This window comes from Vulpes lagopus, chromosome 3, assembly GCF_018345385.1.
Source record: "Vulpes lagopus strain Blue_001 chromosome 3, ASM1834538v1, whole genome shotgun sequence".
NCBI classification, from domain to species: domain Eukaryota; kingdom Metazoa; phylum Chordata; class Mammalia; order Carnivora; family Canidae; genus Vulpes; species Vulpes lagopus.
Window position 1 is genome coordinate 41,610,679 of NC_054826.1, and position 18,058 is coordinate 41,628,736.

Here is an 18,058-nt window from a genome sequence, read left to right on the forward strand (position 1 = left end):
ATTTACACATTTTTCCCAATTACATTTTTAGAAAGCAGCATTTATGGTTTTATGATGGCAGTATTCCCAAACAAGTTATTCACACCTAAGGACTTGTATAGCTCCTCATAAGCTGTTATTAATTCCCCTAGTGGCACATTCATAATTTAACTAGCTCATTCAATTAAATCAGTAGGCAAATGCCATTTTTTAAAATAAAAGATCAATATTATATTTTGGAGTCAAATCCAAACTTTTTTATTTTATTTTATTTTATTTTATTTTATTTTATTTTATTTTATTTTATTTTTTTTAAGAGTGGCTTTTTTTTTTTTAATTTTTATTTATTTATGATAGTCACACACACAGAGAGAGAGAGGCAGAGACACAGGCAGAGGGAGAAGCAGGCTCCATGCACCGGGAGCCCGATGTGGGATTCGATCCGAGGTCTCCAGGATCGCGCCCTCAGCCAAAGACAGGCGCTAAACCGCTGCGCCACCCAGGGATCCCTACTTTTTTTTAAAAAGACAGAATAAGAGACATTAAAAAGCTTTACATTTGAAACCTTGGACCATACTCCAGCTCCTAAGGAATATACATATTCTCGCTTCAAATTAGAAGTGTGAAAGAAGAACATTTTGTGAACACAGGGGGAAACAATTTGGATGGAGACACAAAAATGTCAGGTTTACTATCGTTTCTCATTTCCTCAGCTATAACAGACATTACTAAACGATAAATTCGCTAAATATTCCTGATGTTACTTGTGATTGCAATTAGCAAAAGCAATGGAATCTTACTCTTGCACAAAGTTAGTTTCAAGATTCTACCATGATCTTGACCATCACTTTAATCTTGGGCAAATCAATCACTTAGAGATTCTTTGTCTAAAGCAAGAGGCAATTCAAAATTCCACTAGAGGGACGCCTGGGTGGCTCAGCGGTTGAGCGCTTGCCTTCCACCCATGGCATGAACCTGGGGACCCGGGATCGAGTCTTGCATCAAGCTCCCTGCATGGAGCCTGCTTCTCCCTCTGTCTGTCTCTGCCCCTATCTCTGTGTGTGCCTCTCATAAATAAATAAATAAAATCTTTAAAACAAAGTTAAAAATAATTCCATGGGAATTTGGTGAGTAGTCTCCCTGGGCTACAGTAGGACGCTATGATAAAGCAGTAGTAGCCTCGGACATCCAAAGAGAATTATTCATCATCACCAAAATTGCACAAAACCTAACTAGGGAATATCCTTCAGATTCTTCTATCACCAGTTCTTTAAGCGTTAATGTGCATTTTTTTTTCATTTGTGTAGAGAAAAAAGATATATACATGGGAAGGAAATGTCACAGACGTCATCCAAAATCAAATTTCTAACCAGACAAGGAATGCTAAAAGCAACAAAAAACACACAAACAAAAACCTCAATAAGATTGAAGTATATAGATAAAGCTAGAAGACAAAATATTATTCTATCCTAAATTAAAGGTTATATCGAGTACATTCTCTTTACTCTAGCTTTTTTCTGAATAGCTTTGTTCTATTCCCTGTAGTCCCTGCAGTATTATCACAGGTTCTCTATAATCATAGTATTCTGGCAATCTATGATGATTATAATTTTTACCTGGGATTTCAATATATTTTTCTGAGGATTTTCTTATCCTAGTAGAATTTCCTAAAATATTTGTTTAAATTGCTTCCTTTTTTTAAGTTTAAAACTAGAAACGGGAATAGCTACATCGCAATATCTGGGTTAATATAACATGTAGATACCATATTCTTTAACATTAACTATTAAATAATGAAGTTCCAGAGGGGAAACGACTCGCTAAAAATAGCTGGGATTTAAAATTATGTTTTTCAGCCTGTTAATTTATCATATGGAGTAAAAATAAGCCATAGGTAGGAAATGGAAACTCTACCAAATACTCTGTGTTATAGTAAACTTAATTATACAGCACACCATAAAATGACAGTAATATTAGAGAGGAAAAGTAGCAATTTCAGATGTGCAATAACTGCTTTTTACAGGGATAGAAATTACATCAAGCACATATACCTATTCAGTCTAATACTGTTTTCTAGCAAGAGCCAGTGGGATTCACAGTCAAGGGGAGGGAAAGATTTAACTAAGCAGAAATCTGCTTAGTTCAGAAAAGGCTTGCCTACAAACACCACTGAATGTGTGTGTTTTCATTTGCTAATACATAATAAGAGTCTAATATAAAAATTCACATTTAATCTTTAAATGTAGGTGTACACATGTAAATGTAATAGTTTCAATCAAAACCATTATTAACGGATGAATTCTTGGCACTTAAAGGGGTTCTGAAATGTTTTTTATTACATCTGATCTATGTGTATATCACCTAGAATAACTTTATGAGGATAGCATCCTATTATGAATTTAATCGAATGAATCTTAATGTTTCTAAAGAGGCTTTTATATAATCATGCCCAAAATCTTTCATTTAAAAATAAAACATCGTTATTGACTTCTTATTTTAAATTGGAAAGAGCATTATTGACTTTCTGTCTTCTATTATTATTTTCCTTAATTTAAGGGAAATTCACATAATATCTTCTTGGAATGTTCGTATTAGAGTTTTTGTTATTAGTTTATTAGTGTATCAGTCATGACCTTACTTGGTATCTTTGCCTAAAGATTTCTCTAAAGATGTCTTGCCACACAAACCTTATTTAGAATGATAGCTCTGCTACATACTATTCATGTAATCTCAGAGAAATTCTCTAAAATTGAATCTATCTCATCTACAAAATTGATGTATTAATCCTCACAAATTTTATAATTGTTATCCCGAGTAGAAATAATGCATGTAAAGTTGTTGCTACATTGCTGTCCAAATATTAGGCTGATAGCATACCAATAACTGCTACTTCTTTTATCATCATATGTATGGTGTGATACATACTTGACAGGAGTTCTAATTTCAGTTTTAAATTTCTCTGTTGACCTTGGGCAAAATCAACATCTTTAGGGCATTGATAATTCACTTATGTTCATTACATTGTTGCAAATTGCCAGATTCAATTAAAATATGTGCCTTGATACTATTTAAGTCAGATAATTATTATCTCACATAAGAATAAATTTAAAATGACATAGAATTGTGTTTCAAGAAGCAGAAGTATGACTGTGGTATAAAAATGCCATATATTACTAAGTAGAAGTGTTATCTGATTGAAAAAATAAAATGTGTGTTTTTAAGACTAAAGGAATTGGAAGGGAAGGGTTGTTTAAAAGGAAAGCAATTATTAGAGTACCCTAATTTGGTGCTCATGGACTTATAAAGAAGAATGGAGGAATAGTTTAAGAGAAACGGACCCACACCCAGCTTTGAGAAAACACAGTGACTCTGCTGATAATCCTGATAAGTAGGTATTGGTGAATGGATAAAGTCATATGTTTCCAGTGTAATTGGCAGTAGAGTTTCATCAGCTGGGGCAAAAATTATATCCCTACTAGTTTGTTAATGCCTAAAATCATTTTATCAAGTGCCAGAGGTTTTGTTATACAACTAACTATAGGGTGAAAAACCTGTTTTGGTGTATGTTCCAAGATGACCTGGTAAGCAAGTTCATGTTATTCCTCTGCACATATATATTTATGATCTGTTTATATTATGAATACACTTCCTTCTTCCCTTCTTCCTTTCTCCCTTCATTCCTTTCTTCCATCCTACTCACTTCACCTGCCTATTCACCTAGTTTTTCCCTTTTATCTTCCAAGATATTTACTTGGAGATGGAGTGTTCATTTCCTCTTGCAGGAAATATTTACATTTATATCTTTGTCTAGCGTCTAAGAATGTTAGAACTAAGGATTGCATTTCTACGTTTCTTTATTTTTCTGGGGATACTTGGTAAATTATAGAATATAATCAACAAGTGACATGTTGGACAATTGTGAAATAGGATCAGCTTTTTTCCATAAATGTGAATATGTGTTCCTTAGAGATAAAATTTGAAATATTCACTCATCTATTAGGTCATTTGCCACACATGCTATATAGCATATGTAGTGAAGTTAAAGTAGGAATAATGGATATTACTCTTGGAAGACTGAAAAATATTACAGGGCACTTTTAGGATGCCTGGGATAATTGTTAGTTGTCTACTTTGAACTTAATGTGTTAAGCTCGTGATATACATTAACTCTAACCTTACAACAAGTCTGAGATGGCAGATGGTATGATCCATCTTATTGAGAAAAAAAAATGAGCATCAAAAAATAAAGGATTAGGGGCACCTGGGTGGCTCAATGGTTGCGCATGTGCCTTTGGCTCAGGTCATAATTTCAGGTCCTGGGATCGAGTTCCACATCAGGCTCCCCATAGGGAGCCTACTTCTCCCTCTGCCTATGTCTCTCCTCTCTCTGTGTGTCTCTCATGAATAAATAAATAAATAAAATATTTTTTAAAACAATAAAGAATTAAACCCACATTTATAGTAATAAACAGTAAAGTATTAAAATTATATATGTAAGTGATTTTGTAATAATTCCAGGGCCAACAAAATCAACTTTTACTACCTACTTTTAATTTTTCTATCCTTATATAAATATTATTTCTGCTCTTTTACACTTGTAAAAGTTATTACAAGAATAAGGTGAACAACTCTGAAGATATCAATGTTTTAGATACCAATTTATTTTTAAATTTTTAAAATGGAAATAATAATTTTCACACTTATAGGAAAGAAGTAGTCAATAAGAGGTCAAAGATACTCAGATGTGTTGTCATTCAAGACTTAAGTAGTGCTTTTCAGATTGAACTATCCATCACCAGCTGTGTGAGCTCAGGGGAAAAAAGTATGTTGTAGGAGTTCATTATTTTTCTCCATTTCTAGCCACTGTCCCTATTCAGGTATAGCAGCACAGATGGTGTTGTGGTAAAGACACATAACACTGTCAGGAACTGTAACATATGGCACAAATCTGGCATTCCACATTCCCACAAGTTTCAAGGTTAAGACAGAAGCTTGTCACTTTTCTGACATTCAATTAACTTTTTTCCTTTGTCTTTATATTAAAATATAAAATAATCTTTTATGAGATATTTTTCCATAACTAACTCATTCCCATGACTCTACTTTTTTTAAAAAAATTCATTAACATTGATATAATGACATTTGAAATTATTTTAGTGTATCCTTTATGTGATCAGTATATTCTTAGAAGTTATTGAATTAGAAATTGAATTATACTCAAATACGTTAAAGAAGCTCGAAAAGGGGTCAATGTATCATGCTTTTGCTGTCAAAATTATGCCTTCCTTCTCATATACATAGTTTTCATACAAATGGTTTACTTCAAATAAAAATGTGAATATACTTATTTTCATCAGTAAATTACAGATTTGTAAGATACCTTATAAGGTATACATACATATGAAAATGTTCTTTCTTGGGAGTATAAATTATGAAATTTCATAGGGACTATAATAATCTAAAAAAATTGCATGATGAAAAAATTCTACTAAGAATAAAAAAGCAGTAAATAGCAGGTAATGAAAAAAAAATGTGATATACCATAAAGCACACATAGAAGTAAATCTAAAATAATGGGTTCTTCTTTTGGGATTTTTTCCTTTGAAATTCAGTAACTTATTCATGTTTGTTCTCTTGTCTTCATCTAGATGACCCTTCACCACAGAATACAGAACAGTGAGCCATCTTTCAGTGTAAAAACTAATTAGAGAAATTTTAAATATGTATCTGAGTATAGAGGGTATGTAACTCAACAGGCATGCTGAAAGTTATTGATTAGCATGCTTTCCCATAAAAGGCTGAATAATTTTTCCCTTTTGGATGAACATCATTGGAATACAGGAATTGAATTGTTTGTTTTGTTTTCAGAAAGGTATCTTTAGATTTCCAAAACATTGAACCACAAAGGAGTTGAAAGCTGTGTTATATTTAGGATGACATAAAATATCTTCTTAAATATCTCTATTATTAGACAGACATGATGATTCCCAAATTCAATTCCTCAAATTCAGTTTCTCAAAGGAAATTGACAAGTCAGCTATATTTTTGTGGACAATATGGGAAAATTTAAATGAGAAGATGATGAATATAACATATATGATAACAAATCAGACACCAGAGAAATTTTGAATGATGGAGATGATGGGAACAAATCTAATTCATTTAAATTGAAAAAAATTTCCACTACATTTCAAATAAACATATATAAAAGTACAAATGAAAACAATTGAGTCGTTTTATAGGAAATAAAACCTAGAATCAGCAGCGTCAAGAGTGCAGCATGACCACCAAAAAATTGATTGTAGTTCACATTAATAGAACTATTTTATTCAGAAAATGGCTTTAATTGGCATTGCGTAATTTAGATTTTATTACTCCTTCAGCTTTATTTTTCACCATTCATTTAGCTTGCCCTCTGAAATCGAGGCATTACAAATTTTGCTTAGTTTCTCAATGGCAATGTGTTTTCTTACTTCAGTGGTGGAAAATCATTCTTGGGTTGATTTTTCAGATTTCCCCCTAGAAGAGTATTTAATAAATCTTTTCTGATAACACTGCCTTGAAATTTTGCCTGCCTTACTTGATTTCCCCCATTAAATTTTTTTAAAGCTTTTATTTATTTATTCATGAGGGATACAGAGAGAGAGGCAGAGACACAGGCAGGGGAGAAGCAGGCTCCCCACAGAAGCCCGATGTGGGACTCCATCCTGGATCCCAGGATCATGCCCTGAGCCCTCAGATGCTCAACTGCGGAGCCACCAGGCATCCCTCCCCCATTAGACTTTAAGCTCTATGGAGATAGAGCCATGTCTATTTTGTGATCACCACTGAAACTTGTATGTCTAACTTGTATGTCTTGTATGTCTAACTTGTATATTCCAGAGTGTCTGGAACACATGTATCTATTGAGTAATAGTATTCAAATAAGGAAAGAGATTTTCAGTCCATTTTATCTGTGCAGACAACTGCAAAATAAAGTGCTCTGTTTCGGAATATCACATGTAAAGTATCCGGCTAAAAAATGTACCGAGAGGAGAAGCTACCAGTAGAGAGAGGGAAAATATTCTATACAAGACAGAACAATTATCTTTAATCTTCAGTAAGAGAGCCACTAGATAGGCTACAGTATTCTCTTTTTTCTTTTCTCTTCTTCATTTCTTTTCTTTTCTTTTCTTTTTTTCTTTTCTTTTCTTTTCTTTTCTTTTCTTTTCTTTTCTTTTCTTTTCTTTTCTTTCTTTCTTTTCTTTTCTTTTCTTTTCTTTTCTTTTCTTTTCTTTTCTTTTTTTCTTTTCTTTTTTCTTCTTTTCTCTAAATTTTCCATGGAAGGACAATTATACATGTTGTATGCAGAAGGCATAACTAATCTTGATATATGGAAGTAATAGAGATGTGAGTTCTAATTCAACATAAGAAATCATTATCTGACAATTAGCTCTGTTAGAAAATGGAATGGGCTCTTCAGGCACAAATTGTTTGTCATTGCAATTGCCACTTGTGTGGGAAGAATAGAAGCTCATAAGTTCATGAATTATAAAAGGAGTGAGGCCAAATGGTTTTGTAGGGGAGGAAAAATCATTTTCCCTCTACCCTTCTAGGTTCTTGGCTGAGACACCACACCTCTCCCTGTAATAAAAATTAACAAGAAAAAAAGCAAACAGAAGTATAATAACATGTGTATCTTTTGTATACATGAGAGATACTCAGGAAAACTGAGTAACTTTGGGGAATAGCCCATGCCATCACTTTAAATGTCATCCGCAGAGAGAGACATGAGAAGTTGAGGGGTAGATTGCCAGTTGTAGGAGGTTATCAGTAAATCGGGTGTATGGTTGTTAAACAAATTTAAGTTCTTGCCTTCTCCATTGATAAGAATTTCTAGAGATTTTAGTCATCCTCTTCATGGTACAGAGAGAGTGACAGCCTTACAAACGGAGATTTCACCTGTAAAAATAATAGTCTCTTACAAAAGGGTGACTTCTACTTATTTTCAGGGCTTCTCTGTGTCTCCCGTCTTAAATATAATCAGCCAAAAATAATCCTTATGCCAAAGAGGCATATTTTGGGGTGGGAAATTCTGCTCCCTTTCAATTTTGAAGATGTATGTAAGATTACATGGAACACACATCTGAGATTATGTAGAGTAAATAGGCTAAAGAAAAATGAAGCAGAAGATATTGGAATGATAAACAATGTTTGGCTGCTGTCATCTTTTCAGGTGATATTCACCAGCACTTACTGTGGTCCAGACACTGTGAGGAAGCCTTACCATGACACTTGCACTGTTTCTAATATGAGATCTTCATAACTGCCAATCTTGAGAATATTTGATTTCCTGATTATTAAATGTATGTGTATATAATATATATATTATATATGTATATATTATATATTTTATATGTATATATATTATATATATATATTTGTGTTTTACTTGGATACCTTAAATTAAAATGTATTTATTTAATAAATATATGGTGCTATGGATCAGAGACAGTTCTTTTATAAGTAAGAAATGATTTAAATCACATAAGAGAGAGAGAGAAGAGTTCTTACTCTTTTATAAGTAAGAAATTTAACCTAATTTGCAAGTAGAAACCTGAAGCACAAAGGGGTTAATAGTTTCCCCAGTGTCACATGTAGTAACTTGTAACTAAGACTCCAACCCAGGTTCTCTATGCAGTTGGAATTATCCAAAGAAGCACCCTTGACCAAGTGGCTAGAAGCTCTAATACATTCATTTTAATTATAACATGCTATTCTCTTGTATGGATATTCTAATATAAGTGTTTTAAACTGTTATTTATAAAATGTGCTATTTTAGGGGTACTTTTTATGAGCAGCATATCCATTTTGAAAAGTTATCTGGTCTCATTCTCTCTTTTAATTAGTGAATTTAATCAGATTACATTTACTTTCCTAATAGGTATTTTGCATGTATTTCTTTAATCGTACCTTGTATTTTCCATTTATATTCTTAATTTCTTGGCCTTCCTCTCCCTTCCATTTTTTGCCTTTTGTCAAATTGAAGATTTCTCTATTCTCCCATACACAGATTATTTTCTTTTCTCTGCAGGTTTAAAAAATACAGATTATATATTTTAATACTAACTTTAAAATTTTATTTATTTATTTATTTATTTGTTTGTTTATTTAAGATTTTATTTATTCATTCATGAGAGACACAGAGAGAGGCAGAGACATAAGCAGAGGGAGAAGCGGGCTCCCTGTGGGGAGCCTGATGTGGGACTCCATCCCAGGATCCCAGGATCACAACCTGAGCCAAAGGCAGACACGCAACCACTGAGCCACCCAGGAGTCCCTAACTTCAAAATTTTAAAGTTCATACTTAACCTATTGATATCTTTTCACCTAACAAACTTAACGATCATGCAATATTTCTATCTCTTCTTCAAAAGGACTTCAGTATGTGTTAACCATTTATTAGCTATTTCTAACAACTTATTGCTTACTTTTTCCCTTAAGCACTAACCTCCCCCCTCACACACACAAGCACACACACAAATATCATATAAAGATTATTAGTTATTGAATGCATATATATATTCGAAAAATCTCTGTGTTCACCATTGTACTTTTACCCAATGACTTTTCTCTGTTCTCAATTTTCTTTTAGTTAAAATCTGTGCCTTCATTATTCCTTTACTGAGAATTTATGTGGTGAACTCTGAATCTTCATATGAATGGTTTAGCTAGAAATAATATTTAGATTGACAATTATTTTCTCTTTAAAGGCATTTATTTAATCTATTTCTATTGATAGTATTTTTTCTTTGGTTTGTTTTTTTTTTGTTTGTTCTTCATTTTTTTTCCTTCCCAGTTAATGCCATTTGTTGTTTTTAAGATTTTCAGTTTATCACTGATGTTTGTAGTTTCTCTATCATGTTTAGGTGCCCATTTTTATTTATTTATACTGTTCAGTATTTGGAGTGCCTTCTAAATCAGAACATACATGCCATTCCTTCATTCTGAAAAATTATTGCCATTTACTTTTTTCAAATATCACTTCCAGTCAATTCCCTCTATTTTTTTTTTTTTCTGAAACACTGTTAGATATATGCTGGAGCCTCCATAGTATATTTTGTATTTCTTAAAATTCTTTAAGTATTACTTGTGTTTTAGGATGATATTCTAAGTAAATTCCTCAATTATGGGAATTTTTTTCTTTGTAAAGATTTATTTATTAATTTGAGAGAGAGAGAGAGAGAACGTGTAGGGGGAGAGGCAAGTGTAGAGAATCTATAAGCAGGTTCCCCACTGAGTGTGGATCCCCACACAGGGTTCAATCTCATGACCCATGAGATCATGACCTGAGCCAAAAACAAGAGTCAGTAACTTAACTGACTGAGCCACCCAGGTGCCTCCTTGATACCATTTTCAAATTCAATAAGTCTTTCCTCAACTGTGTCAACTGTTTATTGAGGTGTTTGGTTTTTTTTTTTTTTTTTTTTTTTTTTTTAGTGTTACATGCTTCTTTATTAAGATTCCTTATGAGTTCCTTTTCTACCCACTTACTTTTCTTTTATTTCTATGTATTTCACTATTTAATAATTAACATAATTGTAATTTGTCTCTTTGAGTATTATAAGCTGTAATTAATGTGCTTTACAGCTTTATTCATAAACATTTCATTTAGCCTCTGATTGGTGATTCTGAGAACTATTTTTCTTGGAATTTCTTCATCTGTTTTGGAACTTTGGTTTTAAGTAGGAGTTTCTTTTTTTCTTTCTAAGAGTATTTTTCCCTTTCACAATAATCAGTGTGGTGGTTGCCTCTATCTTGCCCTTGAGTGCTTGTTCAGGTCCCGGGCCTTAGAGTAATAGTTTGGTGCTCTGACTCATAAGCAAGAAACACAAATGAGCATCTAATAAGTAGGGAACTTGGTTCATTTCTTATTTATGAAGATGTGTCCTCCTGCTTTCATATTTTCACAAATTCTTATAGGTGATGGCCCTAGGGAACAGGTTTTTTTTTTTCTTTTTAGTCTTCTTTAACAGTAGGAGCCCTGGCATCCAATCTCTGCTTTAGGTATTAGGTCTGGCCCTATAAATTCATTTTATGGGAGCACTTTTAATTCCCATGACTGCAGAAAAATTGACCTCTTGTCACTGCCTGATTTTGAAGTTTAATCCCCAAAGACCAGAGGTTGTAGTCCTACTCGTTACCTTATATTTATGGCCCATGAAACTATCTGTCCAGTTTGTGAGGCCTACTATATCATTATAGTTTTTTCCTTTTCTCTTTTATATGTAATAATTATGTGATTGAAGTAGGGGTTATACTATGGCATGATTTTACTGTCTTCTTGACAATAATTCTTCTAATTCATCACTTGGTCATCTGTGCTTTCTTCTGTTAATGATCATGGAGGCACTGTACTTATTTCAGCATATTGATAAAAGGAGCAGAACTGGACTTAAAAACATAGCAACACCGAACTGCTCATAGGAAGTCAAATACATATATACTATATGTAGAAGATTTTATGGAAAAAAGCAGGGAGGAAATAGTCCTTTATGCTATACCCAAAGACATCAGTGAAATGAGTTTAAAAGGGTTATAGTTTCATAATCATTTGTAGCGTATATAAATGGTGATTGAGTTTCAGCAAAACAACATCATCTGGAATAAGAAATTAGTACTGTTGATATGAATACTATTGGTATTATTATTTTGTTTGTATTTAGCTTGTAAATGTTTGACTACCTAAGTACACAAGAGTCCTACACATGTAGACTTTAACCTCACTCTGGAAATGATCTTAATTATTCAATATAATAAATACAATGTAAAAAAGAATTCTAGATATTTTTCTTTTAAAGGAAAAAACCTTCAACTTTAAGTAATGTTACATTCTAAGGTCTAATACTCATAATAATTACGTGAGGTAGACTCAATATTGATCTTGTTTCCCACATTCAGGTGAGGAAATTGAGGAAAAATATCAAGTGATTCCACAAGGCCAGTTAACTAGTAAGCCAGGATATAAATTTGTTTGCAGAATTCTTGCACTTAATGACTAAGAAATGTGCACAGACACATGGGGAAATAGGGAAAAGAAGGATCCATTTGTCAGAGAATGACTTAATTTCATCAAAACTTTGGCATTAACCCAGCTCACACTTTTCTCCAAAGTTCTAGTATACATTAGATTTAAAGATAAACTGAGCCTGCACATGATCAAAACCTGAGAGAGAGGGAAATGTAAATCCTGTACAAAATAAATTACAAGATACAGAAAATCATTAGATAACCAGTCACTCAGAATACATATCATGGTCACCCTTAAAATTGTCTGCATTGTATACTTCCCCACTTTTCTTCTGAGACCAAGTGCTTTTAGGTACAGAGAAGTTTTCAACATTTTTGAGAAAAACTTAAGCAGTGGGAAAACATTATAAGTATGACTCTGCCTCTGTGTGTTTGAAATGCTTTAAACAAAAAAAATAAAATAAAAAAATAAAAAAATAAAAAAAAATAAAAAATGAAATGCTTTAAACAAAGGAGACAATGATATTCAGGTTTTCCAAAATTAGGTAGTTGAAAAACTACTGTAGAAAATTTTAGGATAATGACAATATTGTTTGAGTAGAAAATTAAAATTTCATTGAATATAAACCTGATATAATATTATTACCAACTCCTTTTACCCATTAGGTTTTGACTGCTGTAACCAATTTAAAATGTAACTTTTCTTTTCAGAGCTAAAAACAATTCCTATTTTATTTCAAATGAATTATTTGTCACACTTACAGGAGCATTTCACAGGGGAAAAAAATGTTTCTTGTTGCCATCCCTGTTCCCTTTTAACTCAAGGAAATGATATATTTTTTAAAAGTTCTGATTAAAACTCTTCAGTGATGATTAATATTTGATGCTATAAGACAAATTAAATGCATAATATTTTAACATGTAAAACCTTGTGTCATATCTTGTGAAAGAGGGAGAAAAACAATTGGTACAGATACATTGCTTCTTGTATATAACAATATTTCAAATCTTTGGTGATAAGCTTAATTTCGACTTTGTGAAGCCCGTCTTTTCTATTATCACTGAGCAAAGTCATAAGTCCAGAATTTGACTAGATGGGTTTTACCTCAGATTTTAAATAACTGTTGCTACAAAAAGGTAAGCTGATAACTATTCAAATTCAGATAAAAATTAAAGAAACAATATGTAGTTTAGCATTAAAATTTTAGTGAAGGCACTTGCCAAAAGATAAAAAAAAAACATAGAATGATTAAGATCTTAAGCATATTCAACAGTGTATTATATTCTATCTGTTGCTTAAAAATCAGATATAAAAGTGTTAAATTGATAGTGGAAAGTAGATAGAACATGTCCAGCACTCAAAATAGTTCATTAGTAGAGGCAACAAATCATTATATAAATAGTATGAATTCTATTCAGAGCCATTACCTGTAAGACTAAGTTGAAAATAGTCCCCCCCCCCCCCCCGCCACTGCCACTTCTTTTTTAAAAATATTTTATTTATTTATTCATGAGAAACACACAGAGAGAGGCAGAGACATAGGCAGAGGGAAAAAGCAGGCTCCATGCAGGAAGCCTGATGCAGGACTCGACCCCAAGACTCAAGGATCATGCCCTGAGCCAAAGGCAGATGCTCAACCACTGAGCCACATAGCTCTCCCTCACTGCCACTTCTTAAGTCAGTAAGAATGTACTGAATATCATATTGCTTGGACATTTAAACTACATCTGTCAGACCACTTCCTTAATTCAAAGTGAGACAAAGTCTTTATACAGTTAACCTTTGGAAAATGTGGGGGTCGGGGGAAGTGGACACCTTCTACCTTAAATGCACATTGGAAAATTTGCATGTAGCTGTGGGCACTCCAAAAGCTTAACTACAAATAGCCCACTGTTGACCAGAAGACTTACTGATAGCATAAACAGTTTATTAACACATATTTTGTATGATATATTGTATACTATATTCTTACAATAAAATAAGCTAGAGTAATAGAATGTTATAAGAAAATCATAAGGGAGAGAAAACACACTTAATAGTACTGTACTGTATTTGCTGAAAAGTATTTGTACGAGTGGGCCTGCACAGTTCAAACCCATGTCTTCAAAGGTCAACTCTTTCTCTCTCTCTCTCTTTTTTTTTTTTGGTATGGAGGTGAGGTGAGTGTATTAAATATGGGCCCTAGATAAAAAATATTACTGGTAATGGAAGAAATCAATGACTTCAAGGTAGGTATTATACTGACTGTATGTTTAGTTTAGTCATGACCTATATCATTTGTTTTTAAATTATGATGTTGACTAATATTAAGAAAACCCTAACAAAATGTAATAGAATTGTAAAGGATCAATTATAATCAGCATACTAAATTTAATGTTATGGAAAGTACTTAAAAAGTTGAGAAAAGAACCTTTTCTTTAATACATAATACTTAAAAATTTTATGAACTAGTATGTGCCAACTTTTTAATAAATGATCTATATTCATTGGCTCAATTTATTCCATACATAGTAGGTAACATGTATTTTCATTTTTATATGAGTTAACAAGGAATGAATCACACATACTTCCTGATACTTCTGTTCATTAGGTTTATTGATAATAAGAATTAAAGAAGTTTTGAGAGGGCATTCATATCAGCCATAAGGCAAACTCCAAAATAGAAACTCTCTTACAATTTTATAGAATCAGTATATTTAAGGGTTAGTGACCCAGCATAGCAAACCCTAAACATATAGTGGGGTAGAATGACCTCCAATGAGTCATGACCTTCAGAGAACCTAAACTTTCTCTCTCTCTTTTGTTTTTGTCTTTTAAAAAAATATTCAGTTATTCAGGAGAGACACAGAGAAAGGCAGAGACACAGGCATAGGGAGGTGTAGGCTCCTCACAGGGAGCCCAATGTGGGACTTGATCTCTGGACTTGGGATCACGCCCTGAGCCAAAGGCAGACTCTCAAATGGTGAGCCACCCAGGCATCCATCTCTTTCTTTTTTAAAAGATTTATTTGTTTATTTTAGGGAGAGAAAGAGAGAGAGAGAGAGCACAAGTGGGAGGAGCAAAAGGAGGGGGAGAGGATCTCAAGCAGATACGACATGGGCTTGATCTCAGGATGCTAAGATCCCAACCCTGACATCATGACCAAGAGTCAAACACTTAACCAACTGGGTCACTCAGATGCCCTGAGAATCTTAACCCTCTTATTCAATATTTGTTTTGGTGGCTCTTTCATTTAAGACTTCACACACACTTACATAGAGACACTCTTAATTTTAGGAGAATAAGAAGAAAAGCTCTGTTGCTTTTACTAAATATTTACTAAATATTAAACATTAGTAATATATAAATACTAGATACTATACTATATATGGTATGTTATATTTATATATATATAATTGAAATATAGTTCAATAAAATTGAAAACAATTTCATGGATATTTAATATGTGTCAAAATTTTTCTAAATACATTTACTGTATTAATTCAATTTGTCTCATGTAGATAGTATGTAATTTCATTTTTAACAATGAAGGAAGAGAATCAAACAAAGTGTAATTTTGAGAAGTCAGAGCCTATGCCCCTGATGTATATTGACACACATGAACATAAGTATATAACAATTAGAGTACATCATGAGCACACTCTGTTTTCCTTCTTAAATAATTCATCCCTTCTCCACAGAATTTGGCAATAAACCCTCTGGTACAAGAAGAAGGAAGTGGGTCTTCTACTCTGAGTTTCCAGGTCACCTTCTCTTCATCCTGCAATTCTTTCCTGCTTTGCCTCCTAACCTTCCCACAGCTCCTTCTCAGGTACCTTTTATTTAAATATTATGGTCTTCAGATACCTGTCATTCAATCTTTCTCATTTGGTTATATATATAATTCTAAAAGGATGCTATGTAGTCTATAGTCTTCATGAATCTACAACTAATAGACATAAATCATCAAATTCTACTTTTTAAAAAAATACATTAATAAGCTTTTATTACTTTTTCAATTTTTTTGAGATATAATTGAGTTATAACATTGTATAAGTTTAAGGTGTACAACACTACAACACACATAATTTGAAACATATATGTGTATATATGTATATATATGTGTGTATATATATATATATTTATATATACTGCAAAATGATCACAGTAGGATTAGTTAACATCTCTATCATCACACAAGATTGCCAATTTTTTCTTGTGGTGAGACCATTTACTCTCTGAGTAACTTTCAAGTACAGTACTGTTAACCATAGCATATGGTATGCATTAGATTCCTATAATTTATTCATTTTATAGCTGGAAGTCTGTACAATTTGACTGACATCTCCCCTTTTGCAGCACCTCTCAGCCTCTGGCAACCACCATTCTACATTCTGTTTCTATGAGTTCAGATCCTTTAGATTTCACATGTAAGTGCTATCATACAGTATTTGTCTTTTTCTGACTTATTTCACTTAGTGTGATGCCCTCAAGGTCTATCTATGTTGTTGCAAATGAGAGGATTTCTTTCTATCTCATAGCTGAATAATGTTACTATTAATACTAAATTTATATTATATTATATATATATATATATATATATATATATATATGCATATAGTGTCACATTTTCTTTATCCATTTACTCACAAATGTTCACTTAGGTGGTTTCCATGTCTTGGCTATTGTGAATAATGAACTTGGGAGTACAGATATCTTTTTGAGATCCTGATATGAATTCTTTTGAAATTATACCCAGCAGTGGGATTGCTAGGTCATATGGTAGTCCTATTTTTAATTTTTTAAAGAACCTCCCTGTATTTACGTAGTGGCTGTACCAATTACATTCCCACCAACAGTAGACATGGGTTCCCTTTTCTTAATATCTTCACCAACATTTACCTTTTGTCTTTTGATGACAGCCTTCTTAACAGGTGTGAGTAATATCTCATTATGGTTTTTCTTGGCATTTCCCTTGTGATTATTAACGTGAGCATTTTTGATGTACCAGTTTTTCATTTGTATGTCTTCTTTGGGAAAACGTCTACTCAGTTCCCTGCCCATTTTAAAATCAGATTGTTTTTTGCTATTGAGTTGTATAGGTTCTCCACATATTTTGAATATTAACTCCTTATCAGATAAATGACTTGCAAATATTTTTTCCATTGTTTCATACATTGCCTTTTTGGTTGTTGTTGCTAATTATTTCTTTTGCTGCACAGAAACTTTTTAATATAGTAAAATTAAAGTTACTATATTACCAATTACTTGTTTTACTACTTGATGTAGTCCAAGTTGCTGTTATTTATGCTTTTGATGTCATATTCAAATAATTATTACCAAGACTAATGTCAAGGAGATATCCCCATGTTTTCTTCTTGGAGTTGTACAGTTCAAGGTCTTATATTTAAGTACTCATTCCAGTTTGAGTTCATTTTTATGATTGGTGTAAGATTACAGTCCAATTTCATTCTTTTGCATGAATATCAAATATCAATTTTCCCAGCACCATTTATCAAATAGATTATCCTTTACTCATTGTATATTCTTAGTTCCCTTGTCAAATGCTAATTGATCATATATATACGGGTTAATTTCTAGGTTCTTGATTCTGTTACACTAGTCTGTTACACATAGCGTAGCTCAGCAACAGCATACCATACCATACCATACCATACCATACCATACCATACCATACATATGATTTTGATTACTATAGCTTTATAATATGGTTTTAAATTGGGAAATGTTATGACTTCAGCTTTTTTTTTTCTCAGGTTTGCTTTGATTATTCTGGGTCTTTTGCAGTTCCATACAATTTTAGGTGGGTTGTGTGTGTGTGTGTGTGTGTGTGTGTGTGTGTGTGTGAAAAATGTCATTGGAATTTTGATAGAGATTTGATAGAGATTGCATTGAATCTGTATATTGCAGGCAGCCCCGGTGGCTCAGCGGTTTAGCACCGCCTGCAGCCCAGGGTGTGATCTGGAGACCTGGGATCGAGTCCCACGTTAGGCTCCCTGCATGAAGCCTGCTTCTCCCTCTGCCTGTGTCTCTGTCTCTCTCTCCTCTCTGTGTATTCTCATGAATAAA

General features: G+C 32.9%; 1 protein-coding gene across 2 annotated transcripts in view; it reads left to right on the plus strand.

The window, feature by feature from the left end:
• Positions 1–18,058, plus strand: part of TENM2 (teneurin transmembrane protein 2) — a 3,550,639-nt gene that overhangs the window by 248,356 nt on the left and 3,284,225 nt on the right. For both annotated transcript variants that reach the window (XM_041750467.1, XM_041750468.1), the window contains exon 2: positions 15,670–15,800. The gene's annotated coding sequence lies outside the window, so the exon portion shown is untranslated. The remainder of the gene's footprint in view (positions 1–15,669; positions 15,801–18,058) is intronic.